The following is an 8339-nucleotide window of genomic DNA, read 5'->3' as shown; positions in this document are numbered from 1 at the left end:
ATGTTGTCTTAGTCTTAACAAATATACCATGGTAACGTAAGATGTTAACATTAGGGGAAACTGGCTAGGGGTATATGGGAACTGACTGTGTTTTATCTTTACAACTTTTCTATAAATCTAAAATTATTCCAAAATAAAAAGTTTTATTACTATATGTGTGTATATATCTTTTACTACATATATGTGAATATACGTGTGTGTGTGCATGTGCGTGTGTGTGTAAAAATGATCCAGGTCCAGGTTAAGTACCTTCACATCTGTGGCTTTCAGACTTTTCTGACTGGGACATCTAGTGTAAGAAATCCTATTTATGTTGTGCACACATATATATTTGAAACAAAAATTTCCTGTAACAATACTGACTGTAGCGCACACAGTCCATTCTGATATTTTCTTTTCTATCCTATTCTATTTCATTTTTTTACATGCTGGTCTCACCCCACTAGTGAGCCCCTCCTTGGGACTTTGCTCGATGTGACCAACTCCCCAACTTCACCTCCCACCAAGCCCAGCGCATTGCCAAGTGCTGTCACTCCTGCTTGGAACACTCATTGTGCAGATGCTGGAATAGTTCAGTCCTTCGCTTTATTCGGGTCTCTGCCCAAACACCACTCCACCCCGGAAAGGCCTTCCTGACTACCTCGTCTAAAGTCACATCTCCCCATAATCCTGTCACTCTCTGTCCCCTTACCCTGCTTCTGTCCTGGTTATCTGTGGCTCCATAACAAGCTACCTTGAACGTAGTGGAGACCGTTTAATTACGTCACATGATTTTGTGGGTCAGGAAGTCAGATAGAACTTGGCAGGCCAATTCTTTCTTTCACATGGCATCAGTGAGGTCACTTGGTGGTATTCAGCAGCAACTGAGCTGGTCTGAAGGGGCCAAGGTTTCACGTACACATCTGGTGCATTGGGGGCTTGGCTGGAAGGCTGGGCTCAGCAGGGCCTCTGTCTTTTTCCATGTAGTCTCAGGGCCTTTCCACAGGTTCTCTCCGACAGGGGCATCAGATTTCTCGGTCCAAGAGACCAAGCTGCCAGTCCTCTTAAAGGCTGGGTCTGGAATTCACATAGCACCCTTACTGCTGTCAAAGCAATCAGAGGCCTGCCCAGATTCAAGAGGAGGGAAAAGAGACCTCGCCACTCTGTGGGAGGAGTGTGGAACAGTCACCCATCTCTGCTACCCACAACTCTGTCCTTGGGCCTGTTTCTGAACTTCCTTGAGCCTCAGTTTTCTCACTTGGAACAATGGAGGTAATAACACAAATCTCATAGAATTGTCGTTATAAGGATTAAACTAGACACTTTATGTAAAGCACTCAAGACATTGCCATGATGTATTATGCACTCAACTATTCTAGGGCCGTGGTTAAGTTCACAGGCTCTGGAGTCAGATGTCTGGGATTCAGTTCTGCCACTTGGCAACTGTGTGATCCTGAGGTAGTTACCTAACTTCTCTTTGCCTCCATTTTCTCCTCTGTAGTGCCTCACAGGAGTGTGTTATTAGGATTAAAAGTGATAATACACATAAGAACTGGCTCATAGAAAACACCCACATGTTGAGTGGGTTCCCAACTCAGAAGGAGCATATCTTCCTCACCCTGGCCATCAGTGACAAGAAGTATCTCTAGGTTAATACCCTGAGCACTCTTTAGGAAAGTGAGGGCAAAGTGGAGGTGCCGTGTGACACTGAATGCTGCCGGTGGTCCTTCTGGTTGTAACTGTGAGCCAGGTACCAGGTAAAATGGGAGTGGATGCTACCTTGCAGAGGAGTTGATGATCCCACCATAAACCAGGGCAAAAGGGTCGATGTTGTCTATTGTTTCTGGGCCACAAAAAACACATCCACCTCAGATAGGGTAAGGCAAATCTCTTCCACCTCCTGGAAAAGATCAGAAGGAATTTCAGAACAAAACCAAAGTGAAGGAACAAAACTGTCAGAGGCTTTCAGGAAGAACGTGTACAGGGTTGTGCCATCCAGATAGCATTTTGGGATTTTGCAGAGCCCAGGGAGTGGCTGGTGGCATGGAGACTCTGGAAACTGCTTAATGGATTGGCATTTGGGTAATCCCCACATCACAGAGGCCAAGGTAACAACAAGAGACGGCATCATCAAATCTCAGAGTTGGGAGGAATCCCAGAGGCCCTCCCAGATGCATGAATAACTTCTACCTTCTAGAACAGTGGTCATCAACGTCTGCTTGCACACCCCCATGGAAAATGGCTCATTATCTCTCATGGTGGCTCATTTCATTTATGTACATCTCCAATTGTTAGTTCTTTCTTAAGTTAAGGAAAATCTACCTTCCTGAAATGTCCACCCCTGGTTCTAGTTCTGCTCTCTGGTAGCACACAAACAAGTGTAATAACACACACTAGTCTTCTAGACATTTTAAATCAGTTTCTCATCCTCTCTGAGCCTTCTCTTCACCAGGACAAACAGCCATAGCTTCTCCTGTTGCGTCTCAGTAACGTGATCTGAACTCCCTCCATCACTCTCACGATTCTTCTGTTGACCTTCTCTTTCCAGAAATAAAATAAAATAACCCAGGTAACCCACAGCCAGAAAAACAAATAACTTTTAATTTATTTGTGTTACCTATCCACTCTTCAGCTCCACGCTGACACTTTTTATATAGTCTGTATCATGGTATTTGAGGATGCTACTTTTCTCGCATCATGTGGTGGATTACAAATGGCCGCAAATTCTTTGCTCCTCTTCCCTTCAAGTGACAGTGCCTGTTTCTCCACCCCTTGAAGCTGGGCTGGCCTTTTGATTTGCTTTGGCCAATAGAACATGGCAGAGGTGATGTATGACTTTTAAGCAAGGCTCAAGAGACATAGCAGCTCCCTCTTTGGTCCTCTTAGGATTCTGCCCTGAGACCACCATGATGAGAAGTCAAGGATATGAGAGCCGGTGGACAGAGAGGTCTACCTCAGACATTCCAGCCATACCAGTTGAGGCCCCAGACACACAAGCCATTTTGAACCATCCAGCCCAGAACGCAGCTGCAAGAGTGGGGCCAGGAGAGAGCAACATAAGAAATATCCTTTCAACCCGCAGAATGATAAGAAATAATAAATTGTTGATGTTTTAAGCTACCAAATTTTGGGGGATTTATTACACAGCAATAGATAACTGATATGTTTACAGGAGAAGTCATTATATCAGGTACTTTGGCTGTACACTTACCCAAATGGTTTTTTTTCCCTTGAAATAGTAAAATATTTATATACCGACCTTCTCTCCCTAGTTGTCCTCAGCTTAGGGCCCTCTGCCATGGGGGGAGAGGGTCCAGATATCTTGTTGTGCCAGTCAGCCACATCACTGCTAGGAATGTGTGTCCAGCATGGGAATAAGCTGCCCAAGCCAGGAAACTAGACCCCTGTTTTAAATGACAGTTGTCATAGAAAAACAGGATGCCTGAAACTGACATCAAAGAATAGTGTGTTCTTTAGTGGCTGGTATCTCACCGCCCGGTACTGGGGGGAAGTTAGCCAGCCATGAGAGACACAATGGCAGACGGAAGAGGCCAAGCGATGGCGTCTCTGTGGAGTCAAGAGAGGAACAAAATAACTTCCGTTTCCAAGAAGTTGTTTCTTTTTTTAAAAAAATATCTTTTTGGGGGTCTTTGGATTCCCAGAGAGCAAGACATTAACAGAATTATAGAAATCAGTGCATTCCAACAAACAGTTCTGAGCACCTGTTAAGTGCCACATCCCATGCATGAGGATGCAGCGATAAACAGTTTCTGCCCTCCAGGAGGTCAGTTCAGGGTTGTTCAAGTCCGGGAGCATTGGTTGTAAGTAGCAGTGAGTGTAAATATTTCAAGATATCTGCAGCTACTGTGATATGACGTGACAATATCTATGGTTTCCATTGGTGACAAAATCCCAGGTGCTGCTAATTCTACTGGAGTTTGTTGCCTACATTCATAATTGAAGAGAATGCTAATTTTCAGTTATTAATCAGAAAATAAAGATTTTTTTCCCATTCAGGTACACTAGGTTCTAGCCCCAGACACTAGGTTCAGACGCCCTGTGTCCAGTGCAACAACGAAAGGGAGGAAACAAAACAGCTGTTTCCATATTGTCACAGCCCAGGTGCTCACCTCTCGCCACTCAAGAAGCAACGTTCAACCTCGCCAAGGGGGCCTGAGCCCTGGAAGTCCACCTGTCCTGGGGCAGGCGAGGCGGGTACAGAGAAGTCATCCCTGTCCTGGGATGGCTTTAGGAACTGGACTGTCAGGCACTCAGGCCACGTTCTTTTTCTCAGAGCCATCTGGCCTCCGTGTCCCTCGATGTGTCCACATCAGTCTCCTCCCTGCTGACAGGTCCCTCCTCTGGCCGCTAATTTCTGCTCCTGTATAACTTGGATTTGCAGTGGACTTGGCTTGCCATAGTACCTTATTTTTTGAGGTTTTCAAAAACTTTTTATTTGAGAGAGAACAGAGAACTCAGTATACACTTTACCCATGCTCACCAATTTTTTTAAATTGAGGTATAATTGAAATATAACATTGTGTTAGTTTCAGATGTATAACATTATGATTTGATATTTGTATATATTGCAAAATGATCACCACAATAGGTCTAGTTAACATCTGTCACCACACATAGTTACAAAATTTTTTTTCTCATGGTGAGAACTTTTAAGATCTACTCTCTTAGCAACTTTCAAATATTCAGTACAGTATTATTAACTATAGTCACCATGCTGTACATAACATCCCCATAACTTATTTATTTTATAACTGAAAGTTTATACCTTTTGGCCCTCTTCACCCATTTTGCCCAGCCCCTACACCCCGCCTCTGGCAACCACCAATCTGTTCTCTGTATCTATGAGCTTGGTTTGTTTTTTTTTAGATTTAGATTTTATAAGTGCAGTCATCCAGTATTTATTTCACTTAGCATAATGACCTCAAGTTCCATCTATGTTGTCGCAAACGGCAAGATTTCATTTTTTAATGGCTGAATAATATTTCATGTTCACCAATTTTTAACATTTTGCCATATTTGTTTTATCATTCTCTCTATCCATATATATATTATATGCATCATATATACATACATATATATAATATATACACACACAATATTTTTATGAATGATATGAGGGTAGATTGTATTCATCATGTCCCTTTACTCCTAAATACTTCAGTGTGTATTTCCTAAACATGGATATGCTCTTATATTTCCACATTACAGTGATCAAATTCAGGAAATTTACCACTGACATATTACTTTTATCTAACCCATAGTACACATTCCAACTTCTTCAATCAACACAATAATGTTCTTCGTAGCAAATTTTTTCCCACCCAGGAAAGAGTGTTGCATTTGGTTGTCCTCCTTTTGATCACCTTGACTTTGGAACAGCTCCTCTGTCTGTCTTTGTCTTTCAAGTCTTTAATACTTTTGAAGAATACAGGCCAGATATTTTATGTCCTTCACTTTGGGTTTCTATGCTGTTTCCCCATGATTAGATTTAGGTTATGCGTCTTTGGCTAGAATAATCCATACGTTAGATATTCTTCTTAGGGAAATCACATCTGAAAGTTTGTGAAATTCATCTGCCCCTTATTGGTGATGTGAATTGTGATCACTTAGTTAATGCGTTGTCCAGTTTCTCCGCTATTTACTTTTTTTCCTCTGGTAACTAATACCTAATGTGTAGGTAGATGTTTTGAGAATATGTAAATATTTTGTTGTTCATCAAACCGCTCTCCACGAGACTTCACATGCATTGATGAATCTTGCCTGAATCAATTTTTACTGTGATGGTTGCAAATGGTTACTCTTAAAACTTCATTCCTTCCATATTGATTAGTCAGTATTTATTTATTTGTTTACTTATCTATTTTTTATCACTATGGACTCATGGATTCTTATTTTATTCAATGGGTTATAACCTACAACTCTCCTGAATTATTTTGGTGTTTAAAATTTTGATGTCCCAGATTTTGCCAGTGGAAGCCCCATATCTGATTCCTGTGTCTTTTTAAAATACCCCCATAATATTCTTAAGTCACTTCCTTACTCTCTGGCATAACAAGATATTCCTGGCTCATCTTGTACCTTTGCTGCTCCAGCTCTGGAATCAGCAATTTCTCCAAGGAGCCCTGGTTCACAAAAGAAGGTATACTATTGGCCAATAAGCACATAAAAAGATGCTCAACAACACTAGTCATCAGGAAATTCATATTAAAACCACAAAGACATACTGTTACACACTCACTAGAATGGCTAAAATTAAAAGAATGACAGTAAAAAGCATTGATAAAGATGTGGATGACTAAAATGCTCATACATTGCTATTGGAAATCATTTTGGGGAAAAATTGGCAATTTTTTAATAAAGTTACACTTACAAAGTTTTACGCATACCATGTGACCTAGAAATTTACTGCCGCATATTAATCTAAGAGAAATGAAAATATATGTCCACACAAAGACTTGTAGGTGAATGTTCATAGCCGCTTTATTAATAATAGTAAAAAACTGGAAACAATGCAAATGTTCATTAACAGGTAATTGGGTCAATAAATTGTGGTGTATCCATACAATGGACTACTACTCTGCAATAAATAGAAATGAACTACTGATCTACACAAAAACATGGATTAATCTCAAAAACATTATGTTGAGCCAAAGAAGCCAGACACAAAAGAATATATACTATACAATTTCATTTGTATGAGACTCTAAAAAAGATTAATCTATGATCATAGAAAGCAGGTAAATGGTTGCTTGAAGCTGGTAGTGGACTGTGGGGCTTAACTGGGTAGGAACATCATAAAAAACCTTTGGGGGTAATGGAAATGTTCCATATTCCTGTTTTTTTGAGGGAGAGTGGTTATGAGGGTGCATGCATTCATTGAAACTCATCAAACTGTATACTTAAAATGGATTCATTTTATTGCATGTAAATTACATTTCAATAAAGCTGATGAAAAAACTATATAAAAAGATATACTCAGAGAAGTGCTTCTTCCTTCCCTATCCTTTCCACTCAGTGATGTATTGCAGCCAGCTTGTTCCTGCTTGCAAGAGCCAGTTCTGTGCATCTCTGGGGGTAGCTTGAAATTGACCATGATGGGAGTATTTACACCAAGGAAACTGACAAATTTACAACCCAAGGCTTTTGCATTGTGTGCGTGTGTGTAACTGGTTTACCAACCTACCACTGTCTTTACCTTACCTATTCTCCATCCCTTGTAGATAACCCATCTCATTGGCTTCTGGTTTATTCTGCCTGTGTCTTTTTGTAAAAATCAGCAGATACGAGTTTGTTTTCTTATTTCTCTTTTCTTTCTTACACAAAAGTAGCATACTGCATATGCTTTTAAAATTTTTGCTTTCTTTCACTTAACAATATATCCAGGAAATCACTCCAATTCAGTTCATAGAAATTGTCTCCATTTTTTCAGCTGCATAGTACTCCATTGTGTGACTGTATTGTAGTTTATTCGACCAGTCTCCTGCTTCTGGGCATTTAAGTGGTTTCTAGTACTTTGCAGTTACACATAATGCAGTAATACATAACCCTGTGCCTATGTAGTTTTTTGTATTATTGAAAGTGTCTTTTGAACTTAAATTCCTAGAAATGGGATTACTGGGTTGAAAGGTACATGCTAGATATTACCAACTTTCTCTCCACAGTGTTGTACTATTTTGTATTATAACTAGCAATGTATGAGAGTGCCTGTATCTTCAACACCTTGCAACCATGTACGTTGTTAAGCTTTTGAATTTTTGCTAACTTGATGAGTGAGGAATGGTATCTCAGTGTAGTTTGAATTTGTATTTCTCTTATGATGAGTGAAGTTGAACTTCTTTTCATGTAAAAGTATATGGTGCAGACTCTTTCCCCAGCCCTATAAAACTTTTCATTTTTAGGGCCCAGTCTTGTCTGACCAAGCCTTGGTGTCTTATTTCAAGTCATTGAGAGAGAATCTAATTGGCCCACCTGTCTGTGACTTAGTTGCTATCCCAGGTGCATTCAGCTCTGATCAGCCGTCTATTCCCGTCCTATGACAGGGGCTTGATGGTTGAGGGAATTCTCAGAAGGGAGTGTGGACTGAGCAGTCGTAAGTATGAAAGATGTTGAGTGAATATCAATGATGAAAATGTGTGTTAGAGCCCACCTGTCTAAGCAGATGGCCCTCTCTTCTTAGGCTGATACTGTCTGACAATTCCTTCATTCAATACATATTTTTTGTTGAGTACTCACCATGTGTAAAGTACTGACCTAGGCACCATGGAGGAGGAAATTTTTTGTATTAAAAACATATTATGGAACATTTCAAACGTATACAAAAGTAGAGAAAATATGTAATG

Source organism: Ceratotherium simum, chromosome 17 (genome assembly GCF_057802395.1).
Source record: "Ceratotherium simum simum isolate JZ-2026a chromosome 17, ASM5780239v1, whole genome shotgun sequence".
In the NCBI taxonomy this organism is placed as follows: domain Eukaryota; kingdom Metazoa; phylum Chordata; class Mammalia; order Perissodactyla; family Rhinocerotidae; genus Ceratotherium; species Ceratotherium simum.
The sequence above is the reverse complement of the archived record's forward strand: the minus strand, read 5'-3'. Positions refer to the sequence as shown.